The sequence below is a fragment of the Sciurus carolinensis genome, chromosome 12 (genome assembly GCF_902686445.1).
Source record: "Sciurus carolinensis chromosome 12, mSciCar1.2, whole genome shotgun sequence".
Lineage (NCBI taxonomy): Eukaryota > Metazoa > Chordata > Mammalia > Rodentia > Sciuridae > Sciurus > Sciurus carolinensis.
In genome coordinates this window covers 30,307,268-30,333,121 of record NC_062224.1, presented here as the reverse complement: position 1 = coordinate 30,333,121, position 25,854 = coordinate 30,307,268, and the positions used below count along the sequence as shown (strand labels likewise).

Here is a 25,854-nt window from a genome sequence, read left to right as displayed (position 1 = left end):
AAATTTTTTGAGAAAACTCCATGTTATATTAGTCTACAATACTATCAACAGTTTATAAGGGTTTCATGTTCTCCATATCCTTGCCAACACTTCCCTTTCACCTTTTTGATAACTGGTGTGAGGTAATAAGTGTAGTTTTAATTTGCATTTACCTTATTAGTGGTGCTAAACAGTTTTTAAGTATACCTGGTGGTCATTTGTATTTCCTCTTTTGAGGAGTGTCTATTCAGACCATTTGCACATTTTTATATTGGATTATGCTTGAAATGACAATTTCAGGGATAAAAATTATCTTTAGCCTTGAAGATAAAGGCACCACTATGTAAGAATTTTAGTGGATTATATCCTTGACATCTGACTTTAATCTTTGCCTGAGAATCTACAATTTTTTTGTTACCTTTTATGTACTATTTATCAAATGCCAGATACCATGTGGAACAGTCCACATACACTATTCTATTTGCTCTTCACAAAACCCCTGTGCTGGAATGACTTACCAATGATGAGAACTTTCCATCTTTTCCATAATTATTAAGAATACTTCAGACAGGTACTGCTTTCAGTATCAAAAACACAAAGATGACTAGGAGAGGGGTCAGACATAAACCAAACCAAACAAAAAACCACATATATTTAAGTGATAAATGCTGTATCAGAGACATGGACAAACTGAAGTATATGGGGAATTATAAGCTATATGGGGCTTAATTCTACCAGATATGCATTCCTAAAATGCTATACTTTTAGGATTTATGTACTCTGTGACTTCCATCTTTGAATTCCCTCACCTCCTCCCATCAAAGCTCTAGGACTGAAAATAGGCATTGACTGAAGGAGTAACACCAACATGCTATTCAGAGTTCCATGAAATTAACTGATTTAAAATTTTTGATGTTTAGAGAATCATAAATTGCTGTACTCAAATGTGTTTGGAAAGTGAGGAACACCAGGAAATATGTGCAATTTAAACTTGAAAATAATTTATGTTGAACTTAACTTATACATGAATCTTGTGTGAAAAGTAAATAGCTGTAAACAAATTATGAAAAATATAAAGAAAAAACCAAATAATGAAAATATTCTACCCATTTACACTTTTCCAGTAAATTTAGAAAGAATTATAATTCATTTTTAGAATGACTTTTCTTCACATATATAATCACAGTGCTTAGTAGAAGCACTTTCAGAAAGACTTCCTATCAGTTTAGCTATCTCTTTTACATATACCATGCCTCTTTTATATTTGTATAACAGCCATTTTGGAAATGCTTCTCCCACAAACCTGTAAGTTTCTTGAGGCCAGGCACTGTATGCAGGATCTGTCACATAGAATATTCTCAAGAATATTGAATAAACTAGCCAGTGAATAATTATTTAAAACTATGGGGCACAATGCTAAATGTTCTATAAAGAATAATGACCAATTAGCATAATGCTATAAAGTTACATATATATTAAAGATAAATCAAGTAAAAACATATTTATCAATTACAAAACTTAAAATTTTTTACACTATGTAGGTAGAACAGTGGCCCCCAAAAGTGTTCATGTCCTAATCACCCAAACCTGTGAATGTTAGGTTATATCACAAAGGGGAATTAAAATTGCTGATGGAATTAAACTTGCTAATCAGTTGATCTTCAAACAGAAAGATGTTCTGATTATCTGGGTGGGTTCAGCTGAATAGCAGAGTCCTTTTTATGTGGAAGAACGAGGCAGAATAAAAAGAACCAGTGAGCTGGCAATATAAGTGTGACTGCCAGATGTTGCTGGCTTTGAAGATGGAAGAAGATACTAAAGAGCCAAGGAATGGGAGCAGCCTAGGAGCTGGGAAAGGCAGAGGAACAGACTCTCCCCTAGAGTCTTCTGAAGTAGACCCATCTTGCCTTTGTTTTAGTCTCATGAGACCCATTTTGTACTTTGATGTGCAGAATTACAATAAATTTGTTTTAATCCATTAAATTTGTGGTAATTTTTTTTACATCAGCAATAGGAAGCTAATACAAATACCCATGGTGACAAGATAATTTTGGCTGTATATCTCAGAAAACCTAAGATAACTGTAACTTAAGTAAGATAGAAGTTTATTTCTGTCCATGAAAAATGGGTGAAGGTAGGATGTCAAAGACTGATTATGGTATTCCAGTGTCAAGGACTCTGCTCTTTCAGTCTTGTTGCTCTGCTTTCCTTCAGGAGTTTGAACCAGCAGGAAGAAAAGAAAGAATGGCAAATCATCTTCTTTTGAACAACTTCCTTAATGTTGCACACACCATTTCCACTTTTATACCTTATTGGTCATATCTAGTAGCACTTAGGTACATGCAAAGAGGGAAATAGAGACATTAGTCCAAGGAGCTATGTGATAAAAGTAGTTCTATCATCAAAGAGTAGGAAACATTGGGGACAACTAGCTAGGGTCTCTCCCTTAATACTGTGGTATTGTGGTTTTTTCCCTCTCATTGTTTTAAGAACAAGGGTTAAGCTAACTAGATTTTGGATCAATTAGGACAGAGGTCTGCATTCTACCCAGTTATTGAACAATTGCTATGTAACTGTATTTACTAGAATTTGCATGTACACATACATTAGAATATGCAAATGTACATGTTCAATGAATGACAGAAGACACATCATATTCAAACTTCAAGGCTGTAATTCATGGGAGCAGAATTCTTGGATAATAGGTTTAAAAATAATTTTAATGTATATTTGTGTGTTACGTAGAACCCTGGCAGGAGGCAGATGACACACTCAAAGGGGAACTGAAGAAGGTATAATATGAAGAGACTTTACAAAGGTCTGGGCAGGTTTCAAGGAAAGGAATGATAAAGCATCCAACCATTATCCATAGACCTGAAGGCACAAAGGAAATTAGTAGTTTCTGGAACCCTGCAATGTTCCAGAAACACGTGGGACAGAGGTGTCTGACATGGGCCTTAGTAGAATGAAGCTATAACCACAATCAGGCAGGAAAAAAAAGTGGAATAAATATCCCAGACTCTCCTCTCCTGATCATTTGCCAGTGCCTCCCAAATTGGTTGGAACCAAACAGAAACCAGATGTGGTTCACAGAAATCAGCCACTCAGAGCATGGAAAGGCAGAGAATGAATTTTGTGTGAGAGTGTAACAAGCATCATAGGAAAAAGCAAGGTGGAGGCGGAGGAGAGGCTTGGGGTGGCAGGGAGTGGTGGGGTCAGGAGCGGGTGCCAGAGCAGAGGGGAGCCAGAGGGGAGCCAGAGCGGAGCCCAAGTAGGCAGCTAAGGCCGCCCTGGCTAGCAGCAACCATGTGGGTGTTCGGGAAGTTGTTCAGGGCTGGAGCAGGTAAGGCCAGCAAGGGCAACCCGACCCCCTAAGAGGCCATCCAGCAGCGGGACATGGAGGAAATGCTAAGTCAGAAACTGGAGTCACTGGAGAAAAAGATTGAACAGGAGCTGATGAGCACCAAGAAGCACGGCACCAAAAACAAATGCGCGGCCTTGCAGGCACTGAAGCCCAAGAAGAGGTATGAGATGCAGCTGGCCCAGATTGATGGCACGTGTCCACCATCGGGTTCCAGCGGGAGGCCCTGGAGAAGGTCAATACCAACAGCTAGGAGCTCAAGAACATGGGCTCTGCCGCCGAGACCATGAAGGCTGCCCATGACAACATGGACATCGATAAAGTTGATGAGTTAATGCAGGACATTGCTGACCAGCAAGAACTAACCATGAGTGCCTACTGTGATATCCTGGCCGCTCTCCAGATACCTCCTGATGTTACAGACAGGCTGGACTGACAACCTCTGACGTCACCATTGCACAGGCAACCAAGATGCTTCTGGTCCTGGCCTCTTCCGACAAAGATTGAGTACAAGCACCAGCTCAGCTGTGAGACTGTGAGGGAAGACCAAGGGACCGAGCCCCAAGGGCATGTTCTTTTCAAGAAGCACTCTCCCAACTCCTTCACCCACTGGAAGTGGAGCGAGGGCCCTTTGGTGGCATGGCCCATAGGGACTTCTGGTGATCCTGTGCCCAGGACCCCGCTGGAGCCTGCCAGCTTGCATCACCGTCCATGGCCGCTAGGCGGCGCAGTCCATGTCTGACCGCACCAGGTTTAAGGGTCTCCTTGACAGTCGCATCTTGCGGCAGGCAATGGGTCCCCCGCCAGAGGTCTGGGGAACCAGGGAGGTATGGAGGGTGCGAAATGACACGGGTATTACTCTGCATAGCACCAGCCCCAGCGGCATTGCCCTCCAGTCCCACTCCTCCAGGCCCTGCCTAGGCCACGATATCATCCAGTCAAGGCACTGGTCTAGGGCCCAACCACCCACAGGCAGTGAGGGATGTTGACATCTGATGGTGGTGGATAATCCAATGCAGCTAGGTGGTGTTAGGATAAGTTGGAGTTGGAAAACGTCACACAAACTCTGGTGGGGTGCCTCTCTATTCCTAGAAAGCCAATATAGGTGACATCTGGATCCTGTCAAGTATGAACACTAAGGGGAGCTGGGTGGTAGCCGTGCTCCCTAGTGAGGGTGAGAGGCAGTGTCAGTGAGGATGTGTGTGGGAGGCAAGGATCCATCAAGCCAGCGATCATCTGGGTGCCTGCACACACTGCACCCACCAGGTCCCACCGCATCTGTCACTGCCTCACACCCAGGCCTGGCCACAAACTCCCTTTCCTGAGTCTGTCTCTCAGATACAAGCCCTCTGTGACAATGCCAAGGGTCACTGAGCAGCCTTTAATGTACTGATTAGGTTGGCATGATTGGGGGAGTGATTGTCCTTGAAGGTGTCCTGTTGTGCAAAGTACCTCTGGAAGGGTAGGGGCAGGGCCTGAGGTGACGCTGTTTGTCAACCTTCCAAAATTTATTCTTATTTTCAAGAAGCTGACCATGTACAGGAGACCAAGAGTCCCAAACTTTAGGAACTTTCTGTCTGTGCAGGACCAGAACAACCAAAATGACAGCCTTAAAAACCCTGACCTGGGTGACTTCACTGGTGACTGTGGAGGAGGATGCCACAATACCTGGCCATTGGATTCCCGGGCCATCAGAGGAGTCCCTGCTACTTCAAGTACATTCACCACTGCATCTGGTGTGGTGTTATATTTTGGGGACCACAGAAACCATCACTGGCCTGGCTACCAGTGCTGACCCTGCCCCACCCACCAGGGAGCCTTCCCTATTACTGCTCTTTGGGTGGATTCCCAGGAATGACAATCACCATGGTTGCGTGTGGCCATGGTGGAGGGGGCCTGCATCCCTAAGGTGACACTTGAGGGTGTTCATAGCTTGCAGGGCTGCTCTGCAGTCAGGGCTATCAGTAGCGATGCGGGGCAGATGGGGCAGACGCCGTGCTGTCCCCCGTCCTGTGCTGGGATCCTGGGACCTGTGCTGCGCCCTTTTGCAAGGAACTTGAATCTCGCCCTTCCAGTGGTTCAGTGCTGTCATGGGCTGGGCTGTGGGTTAGAGACCTAGAGCTCCAGGAATGGCGAGGTTAGTGCAGGAGAGGGGCATGGCCCTCTAGGGTCACCTGCAAGTGTGGCAGGACTCCAAAGCCCCAGGCCTCGCCCAGACAGCACCTGCAGGGTAGGCAGTGCAGAAACCCAAAGGAAAGGAATTCAGGCAAGATCACACCGTGACTTTTACAAAGGGAATTGACACAGCTCTACTCATCCTCAAACACAGCTCCTTGCCTGCAAGACTCCCTGGGTGACACCTACTGACCAGAATCACCACAGCTTCAGAAAGTGCTGGCAGTCATTTCCAGGGCATGTTGTAACACCCACAGCCCTAGAATGGCCCACAAGGCTGAGAGGTTGGGCACTTGTTTCTCTCTCTGATCCTATCTCCAGCTGCTTTCCTCCCTACTGCCCTGCTCCCTCACTAGCAACCTTGCTGAACCTCTGCACAAAAGAGTGTGCACATCACAGACTTTGGTACCACAAAGAGGCCTTCCACTTGTATTTTCAGGACTTCCAGCTCAGATTTTCTACTTAAAACTGCCAAAAAAAAAAACAACACTGCAGAATGACTAGAGAAACTGTGAAATTCCTATTTCAGCGTTCAATAAAAATTATTATTGGAGCATAGCCACACCTGGTCTTTAAGGGCTTGTTAAGGCCTCCTCTGCAATGAATGTAACAAAGTGGAGCAGTTGCAGCAAGAGGCCTGTGGCCCTTAATAGCTGCAGTATTAACTCTCTTGGTTTGAACAAGAAAGGGTTGACAACCTGTTGAATGGGAAGGGCATGTTTACTCCCACTTCAGGAGCCCTGCAATAACTTCCCTCTGCTGGTTGGCCCTTCCTCTGATGACACGTGACCTGTCCCTTATTTCCAATCATGACATCCTCATAGGGTCTGTCTCACCCACCTCCTTGCAACTCTGTGAACCTTCTCAGATCCACTTACTGCATTTAACATTTTTCCTGAGAGCTACCCACCTGCCTTTGTCTTCCCAATTTTTCAGGATTCTCCCTAGAGTCTCAGTTCCTGCCCTCCTAGGGGAACTGTTCCTGCATCACACCTGGTGATGCCTGGATGCAGAATCAATCCAGGGCCTGCCACATAGCAGGTGTTCACTGAATGTCCGTTGACTGAATACTGACTGAAATATGACACAAGGAGCAGGCCCAGAAGCCAGGAGCAAACCCCAAATTCACAACAGGAAGCCTTACTACATTTTTTAGGGAAATGGATATGGAAGGGGAAGAGTTTCTGTCAGGAATCCCTCTTTGAACAGAGGACAGTGGAGTGCAGGGGGTTGGCGTAAATGAGCACAGTCCAGGAAACAGGAACTGAGGTTGCAGTATCTCCAACCCGAAGCCTGCTCCCCTGCCTGGCAGGATCCCTACCTGGAAACAGGGTCAGCTGCTTCCAAGGCTCCTTGTATATATGAGTCATGTGACTGCAATGTGTCCTGTTTGCAGATGCAATTCTCCCAGGCCACTTTGTTTGTCTGTGACATATCAGAGTACATAAGTGAGGTCTCAGAGTTGGATTCATGGGGGAGGTTTGCAGAGAAATTTGGTGCCCATTCTGTCACCCTGAAGGCAGAGCCCTCCAGAGAATCTTACCCACTCAGAAAAATTTAGTTCAGGAGAGGTTATTCCTGCCAACATCTCCCCCAAACCAGATGAGGCCTTTCTTGAAGATCATTCTCCCTGCTTTCTTTACTTGCACTTCTATAAAAATTCACAAGTTTTTCTGTCATTGTCTGTCCAGTGAATTCTTCCAGTTCCAAAAAACTGACTGGATGGAGAAAACTGGAAGTGCAAGAGTATTGATTTATGCTAGCTTCCAGGAAGAACTTCCTGGTAACACTCTGTGACACCTAGATGGCTATTCACAGGATGTGAATAGGAAGATTTAATAAATACAAGCAATAACTGTCATGGCATGGCTAAATAATGTGCCACAGATGTTGTCCTTGTACACTTTCAAGGGGTTCACCCTGTTAAGATACCAACTAAAATCACCACTTTAAGGAACAAAAATGAGGTTCAAAGAAGAAAGAAATGAGGCCAGAGCCAGCAAGTATGTAGCAGGACTATAAACTCAGTTTGTGTTCTGCAGTTTCCAAGGGCTGTGGGACTGTGTCTGTTTAATGGGGACTCAGGCATCTGGTCCACTCCCCATACTGTGTTTATCTAAGCCTTGCAGCCACCACTGAACTTGGTTGAGATGCCCCAATGCACCCCTACTGTAAGAAAGCAGGAAGAGATGTACGTGATTCCCCTCCATGACATTTCTTTCCTGTCCTGCCTTCTCAGCCACCCACACCCAGCATCCCTTTATCTTACTTTTCTAGACTATGATAGAGTGAGGCTCATGTAACCACAGGGCACCAGAGGCTCCATCCCCTAGGAGATATGGGGACACCCCCCTCCTTCTGGGCTTTATGGACACAGTGCCCCACAGTTATGGCCGAGCCCTGTTGCCAAATGTGCAGGAAACCAACTGGAAAGGGCATGAGCCCTCCCTTCGCTTCCACATCTGTCTTGACATTCAGCTCATGTGCACACTTCCCTGCATGGCAGCTACTGCAGTTGTCTCAGGAGACCCTGAGCTGATGGGAAATCAGCACCTCAGTCCCTATAGGGATGAAGGGGGTGAGATCTAACAGCCAGGAGGCTCATATGACCAGGGAGGCACATTTCATGCTGGCATGTCTGCAGAAGACTTTGGAGTCTAGATCCAGTCATTGGACCTCCGGGGACCCAGAGGCTGCGGAGGGCTGGAGGCTTCTGTTGATGGGGTAGAGCAACAAGTCTCTGAGGAGAATATACAATTATGTGTGTGTATATGTAAATGAGGTCTGTTATATTTGAAAGAAAAATTCAAGTTTTTTGGTTTTGGTGGGAGTGGAGTTGAGGGTGTAGGTGTTGATTATTTTTTTAAGTAACCATTTTATTTTGTAATAACTTCAGGCTTACAGCAAAGTTGCAAAGCTGGTGTAGATAATTCTTGTATATCCTGAACCCATTTCAGTTTCCTCTACTGATATTTTATATTGCTGTGGTATTTCTTTCCAAACCACAGAATCAACTTTGGTCCATCACTGTTAACCTGACTACAGACTTTCTTTTGTCTTTACTGTCCTTTTTCTGATCCAGGGACTAATCGAGGCTCCCACAGTGTGCTCAGTCATTATGGTTCCTCAATTTCCTCTTGTCTGTGACTGGTTTCCAGTCTTCTTATTTCTCATGACCTTGACAATGTTAAAGAATATTTGTCAGGAGTTTTGTGTAAAGCCTTCAGTTTGTGTTGTCAAATGTGGGTTGGCCTCTCAGGGAGTGAGTGTGACGGTGCCCCTTAATTCAGACACCGGGAACCAGGTTCTGTGACGCAGACTCAATTTACTCAGGAAGTGTAATAATTTATATATGGAGTGAGAACCAATCATATTAATGAGACAGCCAGGCCACTGCTCAGGTTACATGTTTACAATACCATACTACAGGGAAGAGCAGACTTCTACTAGGGACCAGCAAGGCTCAAGAGGCATTGGGTCATCACAGTGTACTTATGTGACATGAAGAGAGCCCAGTGCTTAAGCCCAGTCCATACCTTGAATCCATGCCTGGTACACCCCAGGATTCTCCTCAAGTTTGTCTGGAAAGAAATTGAGGGAGCTCTCTGGAGTCCATTTTTAGGAACACTAATTCCAGTCTGAGGGCTCCACTCTCTGATGTAATCCCCTCAAAGACCCTGCATCAGGGGATGGGATTCCAAGGTAAGAATTATAGGAGAACACCAACACCAGGTGAAGTATTCTTAGAACCCAGAACTGTACCTGGCCTATGACAGGCTCCCAGTATACATTTCCTAACAAAGGAATGAATGAAGAAACTGAGGCAAGAGAGATACACAACTAGCAAGTGCTGAGCAGCATTTTGATCTATGCCAGTGTGATATTGGAGCCAAAGCTCTCAATTACTGTACTTCAGTCCTAACTACTACACCTGTACCAGCCAGTCTCATGGATCTGAAAGGTCAAATCTATTCTGTACAATAAGACCAAGAATATATTTGCCTGGTTTCTTCTCATTCTCTCATGAGTACATGGTGGGATATTCCAGAGGCTCCATGATGTGTGATATCTCAATTGATCAAAGGCAGAAGCAAATATGATCATTCACCATTTTTCTTTTCAGTCATACATTTGAGAACTTTTGTGAACATGTCGAATTATGTTCTTCTCATGGAAATGTTTTGAATTTAAATAACATATAGTTGCTTGTGTAAAGAAAAGGTGACATGCTCACCTTACCTGCTAAGCCATGTAGCTGACCTATTGGTCCCTGTCAAGAAGTGGAAGCCAACAATGGAGTGGCAGAGTGGCAGCCCAGATGGTGGACTGGGTGGGTCAGATGGCAAGTGGCAAGCACGGCCTGCAGCCTGGTGGAGCCTGCCATACAGATGCAGCCAGCCAGTGCCCAGGAGCTTCAAGGTGCACCAACATGTCATCTTTTGGAGGCGGGTCTAGACACAATATGGACATCTGATACAGATGCACAGTCCACACATTGCTGCAGCCCCATCCCACCACCTCAACCTCCCACTTTTGGACCTTCCATAGAAAAATAAAAATGGGGGAAGACTTGATGAAAATTGGCTTCAAAAACTGACCAATATGCACTTATACATTGCTGGCACAAATGCAAATTGGTGCAACCACTCAGCAACATAGTATGGCAAATCCTCAGAAAACTTGGAATGGAACCACCTTTTCACCCAGTTATCTCACTCCTGGGTATATGTCAACGGATATAAAATTAGCATACCTCAGAAACACACCACATCCATATGTATAGCAACTCAATTGACAATAGCTGAGATATGCAACCAACCTAGGTGCCCTTCAATAGGAGAGTGGATAAAGAAAATGTGGTGATTACATATAGACAATGGAGTATTACTGAGCCGTAAAGAAGAATGACTTTATGACATTTGTCAGCATGTGGATGGACATGCTAAATGAAGTAAGCCATTCCAAAGACCCCAGAAGTCAAATATTTTATCTGAGAGGTGGACACTAACCCACAATAAGAGGAGCAGGGAGAGGAGAATAAAAATGTAGTACATTAGACAATGGGGAATGAAGGGAAATGATGGAGGAGGTAAGCAAAGGAATGAATCTGATATAGTTTTCCCATGTACATACATGAAAACAACACAGTGAATTCCACCACTAGGTATATATAAGACTGGCACTCTAACTAGAATAAGATATATTACATGCTTCTATAATTGTATCAAAGTTGATTCTGCTGCCATATATAACTAAAAACAATCAATAAAAAATTTAAAATAAAGGCTCAGTATACAACATGAGTTATTTATGCAGTGTTCATGGATAGAAAAGAAAGTTCAATCAAAAAATGAATTGCTCCCAAATTAATGCATAGAATATATACATGCCTTTAAAATCAAAATCCCAACAAGGGTTTTCAAGACACATGGAAAACTGATGCTAGAATTGGAGCCAAGATCTTTATGGATAGATTAGCACTGGCAGTTACCAATGTTTTTTAGAATCTAAATATTTTAAAGAAAATGTTCAGTTATATTGAAATTTAACCAGCATATAATATTATTGTTAGTTATATTGTTCTCCAGATATTTAGAAACCATTTATGTTGTAAGACTACTATGAAAAATAAGATATAAAAGCATTTGATTACCCTAACATATTTCCACATGCACCTGTTCAGTTTCCTCCAACCATTCTTACAACCCTTACAAGACTTACTGTTATTTTTAAGTATTGACTTATGAAATGTCTTGCAAATGGAAGCATGCTGGTGGACTAGGGATCAACCACTGTGTCTGACAGGAGAGGACACCGAACTGAACGAGTTCGTGATCCTGTTTGGGTACTCTCCCAGATCTTGCTGATGAGGAGGCTCCCCATCCCAGACCCAGTCCCTCCACCGAGGCAGTGGGTCATTTGGAAATCCTGCAGGCAGTCAGAGCTCTCTACCCCCTCACAACATCTAGCGCAGTCCATTCGTTCCATGCTTTCTGTTTAGTGCCCCTTGGCTTAGTCATTTCCAGCACCACTCTGACCAAAGACAAAGTTGTCTGGCCTGAAGATCTGCTCAAAGGGGCCCAAGTGCATCAAGTCCATGCAGCTGGGCTCCAGGTCCATGAGCACAGCGAGGGGCACATATTTGCCATCGGTGTCCCTGCTGTAGTTGTACACGTTGATTTGCTCCAACTGCAGATGACTGTCCCCATGGTATATACTGGTAGGATCAATTCCATCCTCCTGGCTGATCACCTCCCAGAAGTTAACACTGATCTGGTTGCCACACTGCCCAACCTGCAGATGCAAGATCTCCCTCCTGGTGGTGGCGGTGTAACAAGTAAGATGAACTAAAGTGCAGAGGGACAGACGTGCAGAGTGTCCTGAGTAAGGTTTTATGTATTCATAAGTCTTGCTTTTTCACGCATTCTCCTTTTCTTGTTTTTTGATGATGCTCTTTTTTGTCTTTTCTCTTTTGGAACTGGGGATCGAACCCAAGGTTTGATGAGTTCAAGGCGTGTGCTTTGCGGCTGAACACAACCAGCCCATTCATGCACATGTTAATGAGCTGCTATGAATGAATCTCAATAAATATTCAATAAACTGACCAATAGCGTTAGTACGTTGCACACACTAATTAGCATGAATTTGGACCAATAGCGTTAGTACCGTTTCCATGCACTAATTAACATGAATTTGGACCAATATTATTTATCCTTCTTTTAAACCCTAATTAGCATAAGGTTGGACCAATAGCAGTGAATCAAGGGCTATATAAACCCTTAAACAGGGTGCAGTGTGTGGTGTTCCAGTGGTATGGTGGTGTTCTGCTTACTGTTTTGTGGCCAGGTTACTTCTTCTGATTGGGGAGTGGGGAAGAAATGGTTGGTGAGCTACTGCCACTCTTGAAAGCCTGCAATGTCGACGGAGTTTATTCTTCGAATTTGGAGGAATTGGTGGGTGGTGAGCTGCTGGGGTCTCCTGCTATGCTTGAAGGCATGGACCGTTGTTAGGACCTGCAACCTTTCTGTACTACAGAGACATGCAGCTTGTGCCGACCCCCTCTTGCCTGCAGAAGCAGTGAACTGAGTTTCATCGCGAAACTCCATAAAAAAGGTAGGGTTATACGTTAGATAATTTGAAACTTCTTTAATTTCTCAGTTTTAATTCCTATTAGCTAACAATGTACCTCTTAATACATTTTACCTACCGCATTGGCATTTCACACATTCTGTTCCACTCTCGCCTAATATTCTGTGGCGTTCAGAGTTTGCATTCTAATTCCCTTTACTGTCCAGGTTTCTCTGTATTTCCACTCAGGGACTGTGATTCTGGACGCTAATGTGACATGTCACAGCTCACGCTTAGGGCCAAAAGAATAATGACCAAGCATCCCTTAAGTGTGTCTCCGTGTCCCTGGGCTTGTTTCCTGCTTGGCCCTGCATTCCCGACATGTCTCTTTGCCAGTAGGCCTCCCTAGGTGACTGCATGTGAGGACAGGCTAAGAATAGAGAAGGTGGAGATGAAATTGAGAAAGATGTTTTACTGTAAAAATTAGTGGACCTTTATTTTTAATATCTCTGGCAGATTAGGTAGTAATTTTTTTTCATGAGGTAGTAGCTATTTGAAAATATGTTCTATATTTAATAGATGTTGTTATAGAAAAGTTTACAAGAGGATACTGTGATGTGAAAGTAGGATAATTTAGTAGTTTACAGTCCACCATTCAGATACACCTGTGTGTGTGTGCACACTGGAACTTACAGCATATTTGTATTTTGTTAATGCCAACTAGGATCAGCTACAAACTGTGTTGTATTTAATTTTTATTTAATAAAGTCTCATGTACTAATACATTTTCTTAATAGAATCTTGACCATAATTTAATATTCCATTACAAAGATTACTGATAATAATTGACACTTAATATTGGAGTATTTAGCTTATTTTTTTCTGGTAAAGAGAACATTTTTGCTGACTGTGAAACCTTTTGTGGCCCCATGGAATGTGTTCATCAAGAGAACAAGCTGGGGGACTGGACAAGGAGCTCAGTGTCAGAGCATTTGCCCAGCTCGTGTGACTGTGGTTGTTTTCAGCACTGCTTTGTTGACCTTCCCACTTTTCACTTTTTACTTCCTTCTCTTGGTGCCACATTTGTGAAACTCCCAAAGGCAGTTTGTCAATCCAGAGACAGAGTGGACTCAGAGTCACTGACCCTCACTGTCCATCTCTTGACTGGCTGCCAGTTCACCATAGTGAGATGGCTACAGGGCTTTAATTATTCAGACAGTACAGTGTCCAAAGAAAGAAGAGAGACCACTTTTTCTTTCAGCCCTTTCTTAGGAGAGAATATGTTTCCAGAACCTCTTTTCACACCAGACTATTTGTCTCATTAACCAGAGTTTGGTCAAATGCCCACTCCTGAAATAATGATAGAGAAATTAAAAATAACCACAGCAGCTTGGAGAGGGATGACTCCCCCTGGGGCACCTGACTGTGTGAGAAAGAACTGCACAACCCTGAGGTCCTACTGCAAAAGAGAAAGGAGGGAAGGCATGTGCAGCCCTTCTCTCAGATGGCCTGGGATTGTTGGGGAATACAGCATGCAGCTCACAGGCTGTCTTCTGAGACAGGCACTCAAGACCAGCACCATCATTATGAATTTGACAATGTATGAGACTTGACTCTGTTGTTCACTTTTTTTGATTTGCATAAGTTAAACCATTCTTTCATCTTGGATAAAAACAACTTGGTCATGATGTACGATCTTCTTAACATGCTGTTGTTAAATACAATTTGCTAATACTAACAATATTTTCTTCTAAGTTCATTAGGGATGTTGGTTGGTAGTTTTCTTTACTTCATGTGCTTTATCTGGTTTTAGTATGAATGAGATACTGGCTTTATAGAATGACTTTAAAGTGTTCAATCCCTTTCTGTTTCATGGAGAAACACTGGAATTAGTTCTTGAAAGTTCTGGAAAATTCAGGTGAGAATCTCTCTGGTCCTGGTCTTTTCCACATTGGAAGACTTTTTACTACTGCTTCTATTTCCTTTCTGGTTACTGGTGTGCTTAAGTTTTCTGTGTCCTCCTTATTCTATTTTGTCAAGTCACATGTGTCCAGAAACATTTCCATTTCTTCTAGATTTTTCAATTTGTTGGAGTGTAAGTTTCTGAAATAGTTCCAATGATCCTCTAGATTTCTGTGATGTCTGTGGTGATTTTTTCTTCTCTAATTTTATTAATTTGCATTCTTTTCTTTTGGTTAGTTTGGGTTAGGGCTTCTCAATCTTGATTATCTTTTTTGAAAAACCAGCTCTTTTTTTCTTTGATTTTTTTTGTGTTTTTATTCTCATTGATTTCAAATCTAATCAATTTTATCCTTCCTTTTACTGGTTTTGTAATATTTTAAAATTGTTGTCTCTTGTTTTTCAAGGGCCTTGAGATGCATTGTTATGTTGTTTTTTACTTTTTTATTTTTTTGAGATTTGTGATTTTTCTATGTATGTGCTTACAGCTATCAACTTTCCTTTTACAGTTGGCCTTATAGTGTCCTAGAGGTCCTGGTATGTGTATCATTATTCTCATTTGATTCCAGGAACTTTTAAATTTCTCCTCTGATTTCTTCTATCACCCATGCATTATTCAAAATTGTTTTGTTCAATCTCTATGTTTATATTGTTTCTGTACTTTTTTGGTGTTTAATTTTATTCTACTGTGATCAGAATTTATGTAATGAATTGCATCTTTTGTGTGTGTGTGCGTGCATATGGGGTAAATGTTGCTTTGTGACCTAAAGTATGGTCTGTTTTGGAGAAGCTTTCATGAGCAGCTGAGAAGAAATTATATTCAAATACTGTTGAATGAAATATTCTATAGATGCCTGCTAAGTTCTTTTTAAAAATATTGTTTAGGTTTGATGAGTCTTTACTGAGTTTCTGTGTGACTGATGAGAGGGGTGTGTTGTAATCACCTTACGTTGTACTGAGAACTATCTGAGGCTCTAATCACAGTGTTTTCTGTTTTATATAATTAGGTTGACCAATGTTTGGGGCATAAATATTGTTTTGTTTTATCGTTTTGCTGGGTTGTTTCCTTTATCAGTATGAAGTGACCTTTCTGATCTCTTCTGATTAATTTAGGCTTGAATTCTGCTTCATTGGAAATGAAAATGGCTAGTTTCCTGGTTTTCAGACTCTCTTCAAATGGTATATCAATTTCCATCCTTTCATTGTCACCCTATGCATGTATTTGCCTGTAAGGTGTGTCCCTTTCAAATAGCACAGTTAGTTATTATTTTTAATCCATTCTACCAGCCTACATCTTTTAATTGGAGAGTTAAGACCATTTAAATTCAATGTTATTACAGAGACATGTTTATTAGTTTTTGCCATTTTGATTTATTTCTTATGTTAAATTTGGTCCTGTTTTTCACTTGCTTAACTATTCTTCAAATGAGATTTTTTTCATTTGTGAGTGCTAGAGTTTTTTTAAATTTCTACTGTGTGAAATATTTTTGTAATTTTCTGTAGTAATGGCTTAGTAGTCATGAATTCTATGACTTGCTGCTTATCTTAGAAGGTTTTTATTTCTTTTCTGAATCTGAGAGATAACTTTGCTGAATATAGCAATCTTGTTTGACAGTTATTTCCTTTCAGGACTTGGGACACATCATTCTAAACTTTCCTGGATTTTAAAGTTCATGCTGAGAAATGAGAGGTAATGCTGATTGACTTGTCTGTAAATGGGCATGATATTTTCCTCTTGAGGCTTTTAAACTTCTAATCTTTTTTTGTTAGGCATTTTAATTACAATGCATTATGGAGAATCTTTTTTTTTTTTTTCAATCTTGCCTATTTGGGGTTCTGTATTTGGATGTCCATCTCATTGTCAAGGTTTGGAAGTTTTTCAGTTATTATCTCCTTGAAGAAGTTATCCATGCCATTAGTTGTATGTCATAACCCACTTTAATTCCAGTGATTCTTAAATTTGATCCCTTAATGTCCCAGAATTCTTGTTATTCCTATCATGTTTGTTTATTTTCTTTCCTTAAATAGTGTCTGAATGGTCAATGCTGGCACTTTGTCTTCCAGCTCTGAGATTGTGTCTGCAGCATGGTCTACACTAACAGACATTCAGATGAATATTTTATTTGATTTATTGTGTCTTTCATTTCTAAGATTTATGTTTGGTTATTTTTCATTATGTGTAACTCCTTATTGAATTTCTCATTCATATCCTTTATTACCTTCCTAATTTGCTCAGTTGTTATTTATGTTCTCTTGGAATTCATTGACCACTTTTCTAGTCATTATTTTGAATTTTTTATGATATTTCCTTTATTTCAATATCTTTAGGGTCAGTTGCTGGTGAATCATGAAATTGAGAAGGTATTGTGTTACCTTGTATATTCATATTTCATGTTTTCCTGGGTTGGTTTTATGTATCTTTTGGGATTGATTTATCTTCCACTATTACATGTGGGTTTTTTTAGGGCATGACCTTCTCTCACCAAAGTGTCTTCTGTTTTTTCTGTAGAAGGTCCATGAGTGGAAACTAAGGGTCCTGTCAGTTGTTCCTATTGGAACCTAATCATTTGTTCTAGGGGTTTGAGTTTTCTGTGATTTTTAGATACAGTGTTGCTGAAGTTTGAGTACAGTTAATTTGGGTGTAGATCAAGGTGAGCTGTCTCTTCACTCAGTTTGATTTAGTTTATTAGCAGAGTTCATTCCCTGTGAACTTGTAGTTTCTCTGTAGATTGCTAGCACTTCACATAAGAGGCAGGAAAAAAATTAAAAAACAACTGAAGCAAACTATATACAGCATTATAATAAATAACCCAGTACCTACTATGACATCTACAACACTAACTACCCCAAAACAGAAATGGCAAGGTCAGCAATTGCCAGCAGCATAAACAATAAATAACTGTGAACAAGAACTGACATTATACTAAGTTGCAGGTGTGAACTATGCCATCCATATAATTAAAAACCACAACAGCATGAATGGTAGGGACAGCAGTAACATGGACCAAATAGTTCTAAAAGATAGTGGAAATACAGTTCATTAAGAAAACAGAAAATGTGATAGGTAGGTTAAAAAAAAAGTTTAGAATGCTTAAAACTTGAAGTGAGAGAACACAGATATAGCAACTGAAGGTTATCAATAAAGAGGAGAAAAAAGAAAAGTAGAAGAAAGAACAAAGGAACTTAGTTGTTAATCGGAGAAGGAAGAAGAGAGAAAGAAATGAGACACAAGCAAACAAAATAAAACAAAAATGTCATAACCCTCAAACAAGGCAAAGAAATATAACTGCATTAAAAATGCTAAGGATGAGAAACAAGAAAGGTGTGTATGTGTATATATACTGTGAATCAATCAGCACAGTAGGAACACCAAGAAAAAAGAAGGGAAAAAAGATTTCATAATATCAAATAAAAGAATTATATCTATTAAGGTAGTTAAAACTGTCCAGGAAAGATGGTTACTTAACATTAGACTGCCATTTATGATGGACTAATTTAGTCTAGCATTAAATCATACAAATGAAATTGTACAATGAGTATTTTTATGTTATTCTTCCCTTCCTCTTTGAAAATGGCACTCAGGATTTAAAATGACTTGAATTATTTGAAGAACATTTTATTTCCTGTGCAATTATCTATCTTCCAGTCCTTTAAATAAGCCATCTCAATTTTTTTTATTATTAACAGACAATGCCATGAGCCAGACTTATTTTCTTAAGTCGGTTTAGCATATTCTTTATGACAGTGGGTGGCATCAGATGGGGATTCTTTTCCCTCCAGGAAATATTAAGCCTCGTGCTGGAGTGCATCCACCAACTTCACATCTACAGCAGTGCCATGTACTTGGCTGAAGTGACACCACTGGCAAGAAGCCATCCCTGGAAAACCATCCCTAATTCTCTGTAGAGTTGCTGGGTAAGGACTTTGGAATTCCCAACACAATGGAGTTAGTATGTTTAACAGGCTAAGAGCAGTTTTATAACATTTTCCTGATCAAGACTAAATCTTTAGTAATTTACTAATAACTAATGATGTTAATCTAAATCTGTCTGAGTGAGGAAAGTACCTGGAGTAACAGATGGGCTTGGGTAATGGCAGAGGCTGTCCATGCTGTGGTTTGTGAGGTGAGAGATCTCCTTGTGGATGTGGATTAAATATTTCCATTTTGTTCTAAAGTCATTGTCACAAGTCCCCCTCTTTTCACAGCCCCATTGTGGCAGGGATCCGCTCTAATCTCCTTCCCTGTTCTTGATGGGATCAGCTTTTCTCAGTTTCTAAGTGTGCTCAATCTAAGTTAAGTGATGCTTGGGGTGGTTTCTGCCATGTTCCTGTTGGACCATTACAAACATAGGCCTTTGTTATTATGGGCTTAAAGTATTGCAGTAGCTTCTAGTTCTCTCTTACTCAGAATCGGGAGAGGCCTCAGATTTTGCCAGTGAGTATGCAGCTGTCTTGGGTAGTGGGTGTTCATCATACTGTAGTACTTACCACATTTTTACTTTGTTGTATGGTCCTGGTTTTAAAGGCAAGAACAGTTCCTTTCTGGTTTTTGCAGCTCTGTCATCTAACTTAGCATCTGGCATAGAGAGGATATCCTGTAAATGTACATTGATGAAATGACTGGATTCTGGTGGAATAGAAAGATTTACCAGAACATAGAAAAGAAATAAGGCACTTTTACTATGAAGAATGTACAGCGCTCAAAATATATGAAAATTCTTTGTTATGTAATTGACCTCTGTTAAACTTTATAAAGTCACATTACAATTTAGCAAATAAAACTTGTGGCTCTCAGACATAGGAGGGTAACATATGACTAGAATTTCTGTGAGCAAAATCAAAAACACTGAAGCTTTACAAGAGTCTAGATTCATTATTGTACCCACAGCATCATCAGGATGAGGATTTTGTCGTGGTGCCAAAATACTAAATATGTTTTTCTCTGAGTGTAGAAGTTATAGCACTGAATTTCTGAATGAGGGACAGACTGGATTGGTATATTTTTTTAACAGCATAGTGTAACTTGATCTGGTGTGACACCAGATGAATTCCTCAAAGGAGGTGATTTGTGCAGAGGTATGTCACCTGTGGATAATGTTCAGAGAGAAGGTTGTTGTGGGTAAACTGAGGTAATATGCATCTTACCTTTACCTGTCACCTAGTCCCACAGTCTCCGTTGATCCCTTCAGCAGATCCTATGCTCCTGTGTCCATGAGCAGTGAACTTGAGCAGAAGGAATTATGATGATTTTCATGTGGTCATAGAAAAGTCCATTCAGCAAAGTCCACACTTCAGCCTTATCCTTCTGAGCTACTTATCCCTCCAGCCTGTGCACCACAAAACTCCACAAAGTTACTTGGGATTTATTGTTATCATTTTAGAACCTACAGAAGTAGTGTTAATGTACTCTACCAAATTCTGGGGCTAGGGTGTGAGCCCAACTCCTCACTGTGACTAGTTTTGTGGTTTGCTTTTATGGAACATGGCTAGAGATATGATTTTAAAATGACTTAGTCAAATAGAAAGAGAGGGAACAGTTGCAGTTGGAATGGTGTGTCTGTTGGGGTGTGTTCAGTCTACAACAACTTGAGTACCCTAACCCTAATTGCCTTTAGCCACAGAGGGAGTATCTGGGCTCATGTAACTGGCACTCTGCTTTCTGCAGTGCCAGATCCCTTTTATGGCCTCTGCTGTCTTTTGTCAATTCCTGCAGCTGTGTGCTTCCCCTGACATGGGAGGGGGAAGTGGAAGAAGGCTGCTTCAAGTAGCTGTCTTTTGAGAAAGAGCATGCAAGTTCCCAAACCACCTGATAAACTACTGTTCATGTTTTATTAGCCACACAGTATCTGACCTCCAAACAAGTAATTCTGGCAGGGGAGGGAATTTCCCACTACTGGGTTAATCTGACCAGGGACCCATTCCTGAAACTGCACTCAAGTCCCCAGCTGTCCAGGTCCACCACTGGTGGACATGATAACAGATTCGTGTCCCATTTCCTGATCTGCAAAGTGGAGAGAGAGAAAGTATGTATTAGGGTTGTTGTGCTGATTTAAAGGCACTTGGAAACATTTTAGGCCAGGTAGCCAGTGACACCTGTGTTCATAACAAATAATATAAAGTGACCATAGTGATTACCCTTGTCATCACGTACTTTAAATTTAATAAAGTTGTCAAATGCTTCACATCACATTACTTTGTTCTTCTAACCATTATGCCCATTTCTTTGGATACTTATGTCATCATTTTTTCCCTGTTGATAATAATATTTTCTTCTCCAAATTCTACTTTTATTTTTCTTATTATTCCCTTTCAAAATAAAGTTGTAAATAACAAATTTCACATAGAACTGGTGGATACAACAATGGAAGTTCTGGATTACCTTGTAGACATTGGATCATGAGTCTGCTTGGTCCATGAGAGGAAGTATAACTTTCTATATAGTTGTCTCCAGTCTGAAACTTTTACATTCTGTAACTGTACCCATTCCCTGAAGACACCATCTCCATCTCACATGTATGTACCTGACATACTCTAAATACAGTCAACTCACCACAGTCATGGGATCTGCCTCTGTGGATTCAACTAGACATGGACTGAAACTATTCAGAAGCTTAGGATCTGTGCCAAACCCTAAATGACACAGCAAGACAACTATCTATATGGTATTCTCATTGTGTTGGGCATTATAAGTAATCTGGCAAAGATTTAAAGTCTGAGGGAAGACATTTATAGATAATATGCAAAAGTGATGCCATTTTACACACGGGTCTTCAGCATCTGAGCATTTGTTCATGTCATTTTGTCCCTGCTGGATATGGAGGGAGGGACTGTATCTGAGACCTGAGTGATGTGTAGATCCTGTAAGGTCTCTGGATGTTCTCTCTGCCATCTTCCTTCTCTCCTTCAGTCTTAATTTCAGACTTCAGAGAACCTCACAGTCTTCCCCCCTAAAGTCCATGACCTCTAAGGCCCATCTGCTTACCTCTGAGTCTGACATCTAGAGCACCCCAGCCCTACACCTGACCTTTCCCTGCCTTTCCTCCCTTGCTCACTATTAGGCTGCCCTGCCTGTGTCCTCCCAGTCCTTTCTTGTAATCCAGAATTGCAATCCACATCTAGAATGTCTGGTGTTATTCTGTATCAAAGAAATCTGAACATTTATTAAAAATGCTTATTCCCTTAACTATTTACATCTCATTTGATTAAGAAAGGATTTGATGTTACTATTATTTAATCTTGATATAGTTACAATTCCCTGAAACTTACCTTAATAAGCTAAGAACGGAGAGCTTAGTTGAGTTGGGTGTCTCTCCATCAATATGGTTTTATGTATTTATAAAATTTGCTTATTCACATTTTTTTCTTATGGTTTTTGAGTAGGGTTCTCTTTTTTTCTCTTTTTTTTTTTTTTTTTTTTTTTGGAGAGTTGGGGGTTGATGCCAGAGCTTGACCAATGTGAGGCAAGTGCTTTGACACTAAGCTATATCCCAATGTGTTTGCTCACTTGTTGATTAAGGTTGGGTTATTTTCATTTTGGGGCTGCAATGCATAAATCTTTATGTATTTTACAAAAAGAAAAAGAACTGACCAATAGCAGCTAGTATGGTCCAAGTCCTAATTAGCATAGATTTGAACCAAAAGCAGTGAACCAAGAGCTGTATAAACCCCTTGCAGAGTGACCTAATGAGGAAAACGTGCCATGGAGTCTGGTGTTACAGTGCTAGGGTTCTCTTCTGCAGAGTAAATTCTTCAACTTCATGAGACAAGAATTCAGAAAGAAGGAGAAATGGATGTGCAGCACTTGATGGGATGGACCGACATTAGCAGGTGGAGATGCAGGCCCAGGCCTCTGTAGCCAAGAGAAGTGTTGCAACTTGAGCAGACCCTCACCTGCATGCAGAAGCAGTGAACTGAGTTTCATCACAGAACTCCAGTTTCAAAGGTACTATTAAATGTTAAGATAATTAGTAACTATTTTTAAATTTTTCAGTTTTAATTCCTGTTAGTGAAAATTCTGAGATGTTTTTTCTGAGATGAAAAAGTCTGGTAAAGTGGTTTTATGCCATAAGGATTAAAGGGGGTGTGTCTGTGGGGTGCTCTCCCTCATGGACGTAAGTTAGAAGAATAAGGTGAATCTATTCTTTACAGGAGGGAAGGAAAGAACAAATGAGATTAGATGAAAAAAATTAGAGAATATGCTTAAGTTGGTGTTTATTGTTATTTTGACCATTTTTATTTCCATATGTGTTATCTTCTGTCAAAAAGTATGCCCATTTACTCTAAAGCCATCCCATTTGTGTTCCTCTTTTAATTGACTTGAAAAAGGGTCCAAAGAATGAAACATGGCAAGAGTAAAAATTGACCCTTTTTGTTTCAACTGAACTGTTCACTATGAAAGCAGTGTTTTCTCTGGTGCCTTTGGAGACTAGACATGATAAGAGTTTCATAAGTAGAATGTCTCAACCCAGACCCAGGTTCCTGTGCAACAAGAAACAGCCTGAATGGCAGGACAAGAGGTATATTTGGTGGTCTCTATCTTTATTTACAGAGAGCTCAATACCTGATTGAGAAATCTAGACTGTAATAAAAGTCACAAATACTCATTATAGTAATAATTGATAAAGAAATACACAGTTTTGATCAGTTCAAAGGTTCTCTGAAGATTGTCTTTAAGTCCTTTAAATATAGTATCGATAAAGGTGTGGTGTTAAGCTGTGTTAAATAGAATTAAAGTATCAGATTTATTTTAATAATTAGAAGGTTCAGTTCTTTGAAAACCATTAAAGTTTAAAAAATCATATATATATATATATATATATAAAAGTTGTTAATGGATACAATACCTTTATTTTTATTAGATGCTCAGGATCAAACACAGGGCCTCATGGTTGCTGGGTGAGTGCTCTACCATTGAGCCACAACCCCACCCCTCAAGTTAAGGTGTATTACACTCTAAGGAAAGAACTGAGGACTACAGTCCCCATGGGCACTTCCTCCCCATGGGCAGTATCTTTCTCCCCATAGGCATGAACAGTATCTTCCTCCAATTGCTGCCTTTATAGATTTTTTTTCCTGTGAGATTATAACCTATGGAATGATGATTACAATAGTTTAGTGGTCTTCAGTTGGTTTTGGTTAAATATCCCACATGGTAATTTCATAAACATTTGTACATCTTTCAAACATTGGAAGGTGGACAGGAATTTTTCTGTGCTTAGTTTAGGTAGGTTCATGGAAGATAACTTCCAGTGTACTAAAGGAGTGACATTTTAAAATGATACCACCACTCCTTTCAAAGTATCCATTTGAAAATGCTGTTGTGATTTCATTCTCACTTTAATTTATTTTTAAAATATTTGACCTTATCTTATTTAACAGTTAAAAAAACCAATGTGTATGATTCCTCTTTCTCATTTCAGTTACCCTCTCATTATAGAATGTTAACACAAAGGTAGTATATTTTTGTGACTGGAAGACTTTTCCTTCTCACCATACTCCTTTGCAACAAAATGTTTATATACATTTATATATTTTCTATTAGTTTGTAATTTGAAGAAGTTTTTCTTTTAGTATTATTAATGATAATAATAATATTATTTCATTGAATGTGAATGTACAGTTGATCAAATCCACCTAAATATTAACACTTGATAAATACTGAGTATAAAGGTAAAATTTTGTTGGGCATACATTTTTTTTAACATTTTACAGTCTTTAATAAGCACATAATACTGTACTACTTAATATATTTTTCCATGAACTTTTTGTGAAATTTGGATGGCAGAGTATCATTTATCAGCCTTTTGTTTTTCTTTTGATTATCTTCACCTTTTGTGCAGTTCTTGAACACAGTATCATCAGCCCATCTTCTTTTAACTTTGAAGTTGGCCTGAAGCTGGGATGGGCCTGTGAGATTAAGAAGAAGGTTTCCACTTGGAATGTTCTCCATATGAATTTTCTCTTCAGGTTTTTGTTCTTGTTCCTTCCTGACCTGCTCTTCTGCCCTTTCTTTTTTAATTTTTTCCAGTTCTGAAAGAAGAACTGAAGTATCATCATCATCACTCTCCTCTTCAAAATTTTCCTCTTCCTCATCTGTTAAAGGATCATCTGCATCGAGGTTGGCCACAGGAATCTGATCTATGGAGGCTTTTTTGACACTGAAGAGGATGTTGTATGTTCTAAGGTTGGACGATCCCTATTTTTTTCCCTTGCAGCAGCTCTCTTTTCTTCCAACTCCCTCCTGAAGTCAGGCTAGGAACCTCTTTAGGGGCATCTTGAGTAGTCTGTATTTTATCTTCATATGAGAGGGAAGATCTCTGCTTGATTATTGTTTTGAGAATTGGCTCAAATCACCTTCTCCTTTTCCTCTTCCACCTCTTGCAGGTTCAAAAGTCAGCCTGTCTACTGTGTCATCTTTTATGCTCTCTCTTGATTTACATAAAGAGTAAAGGCTGTGTCCAGAGAGGGAGAAACAGGGTTTTCTTTGGCAGGATACTCCTGAGTCCTGCATCTTGTGAATTGATATTCTGAGAATTTGCCCTTGACTGTCATGAGGAACTCCCTGTCTTTGTTCTGGTGTGGGATTTGTTGGTGGGAGGACCTGAGCCCATTTAAGCTATAGGCAAAGCTCCCTTCTTGCTGTTTTCTCCATGGCACTTGGAGAACTCCACAGGTACCCACTCTGCCCACAGCTCTGGAGCTCCTTCACCTGCCACCTACTTGACCCTGGTTTTCCTTTCCTGTCCCACCTGCATAAGAAAGATAAGGGTGCTGTCCTCCTGTAGCTCATTTCAGCCCAGGCCCGATGCACAACCTCCAGAGATCACACAGAAACCCCTGCCACTCTTGGCCCCCAGAATCCTCTGTTCCTGGCATACATTTTTTTTTTCATCCAGTGAAAAATGAAGTGACAGACTGGTGCACATGGAGTAAACTCATAGTTTTACAAAACTTCACAATTCAGAAAATTTAGGAATAGGCACTCTAAGTACATAGGTGTATTTCCTTTTCCTCGTGTTATAAAGATGGCAGCTTAATTATATATATATATATATATATATATATATATGTGTGTGTGTGTACACTTGTATTTAAGTATAGTGCAACCCGCATGTTTTAATTTCTGCTGCTCCTGTGATGCTGTTGGACCAAGTTCTGTTGTTTTCTTAGGTGGAGTGGGAGCAACATAAGATGGGGCCAGCTGTTCGACTATGCCACATCACAACAGGAAAATACTTAAGTCTCATGGAAGACAAAAGTCTTCTACTCATAGATAAGAAAAGGCAGATGTAAAATCAACTGTTTACCTTCCA

The 25,854-nt window shown here is 40.5% G+C and overlaps 3 pseudogenes; 1 reads left to right on the top strand and 2 right to left on the bottom strand.

The window, feature by feature from the left end:
* Positions 1–3,285: 3,285 nt before the first annotated feature.
* On the top strand, positions 3,286–3,776 carry LOC124961170 (charged multivesicular body protein 4b-like; annotated as a pseudogene).
* A 7,517-nt stretch (positions 3,777–11,293) lies between these two features.
* LOC124961169 (tubulin beta-3 chain-like) lies at positions 11,294–12,608 on the bottom strand (annotated as a pseudogene).
* An 11,670-nt stretch (positions 12,609–24,278) lies between these two features.
* Positions 24,279–25,052, bottom strand: LOC124961168 (spliceosome-associated protein CWC15 homolog; annotated as a pseudogene).
* Between the last annotated feature and the right edge of the window lie 802 nt (positions 25,053–25,854).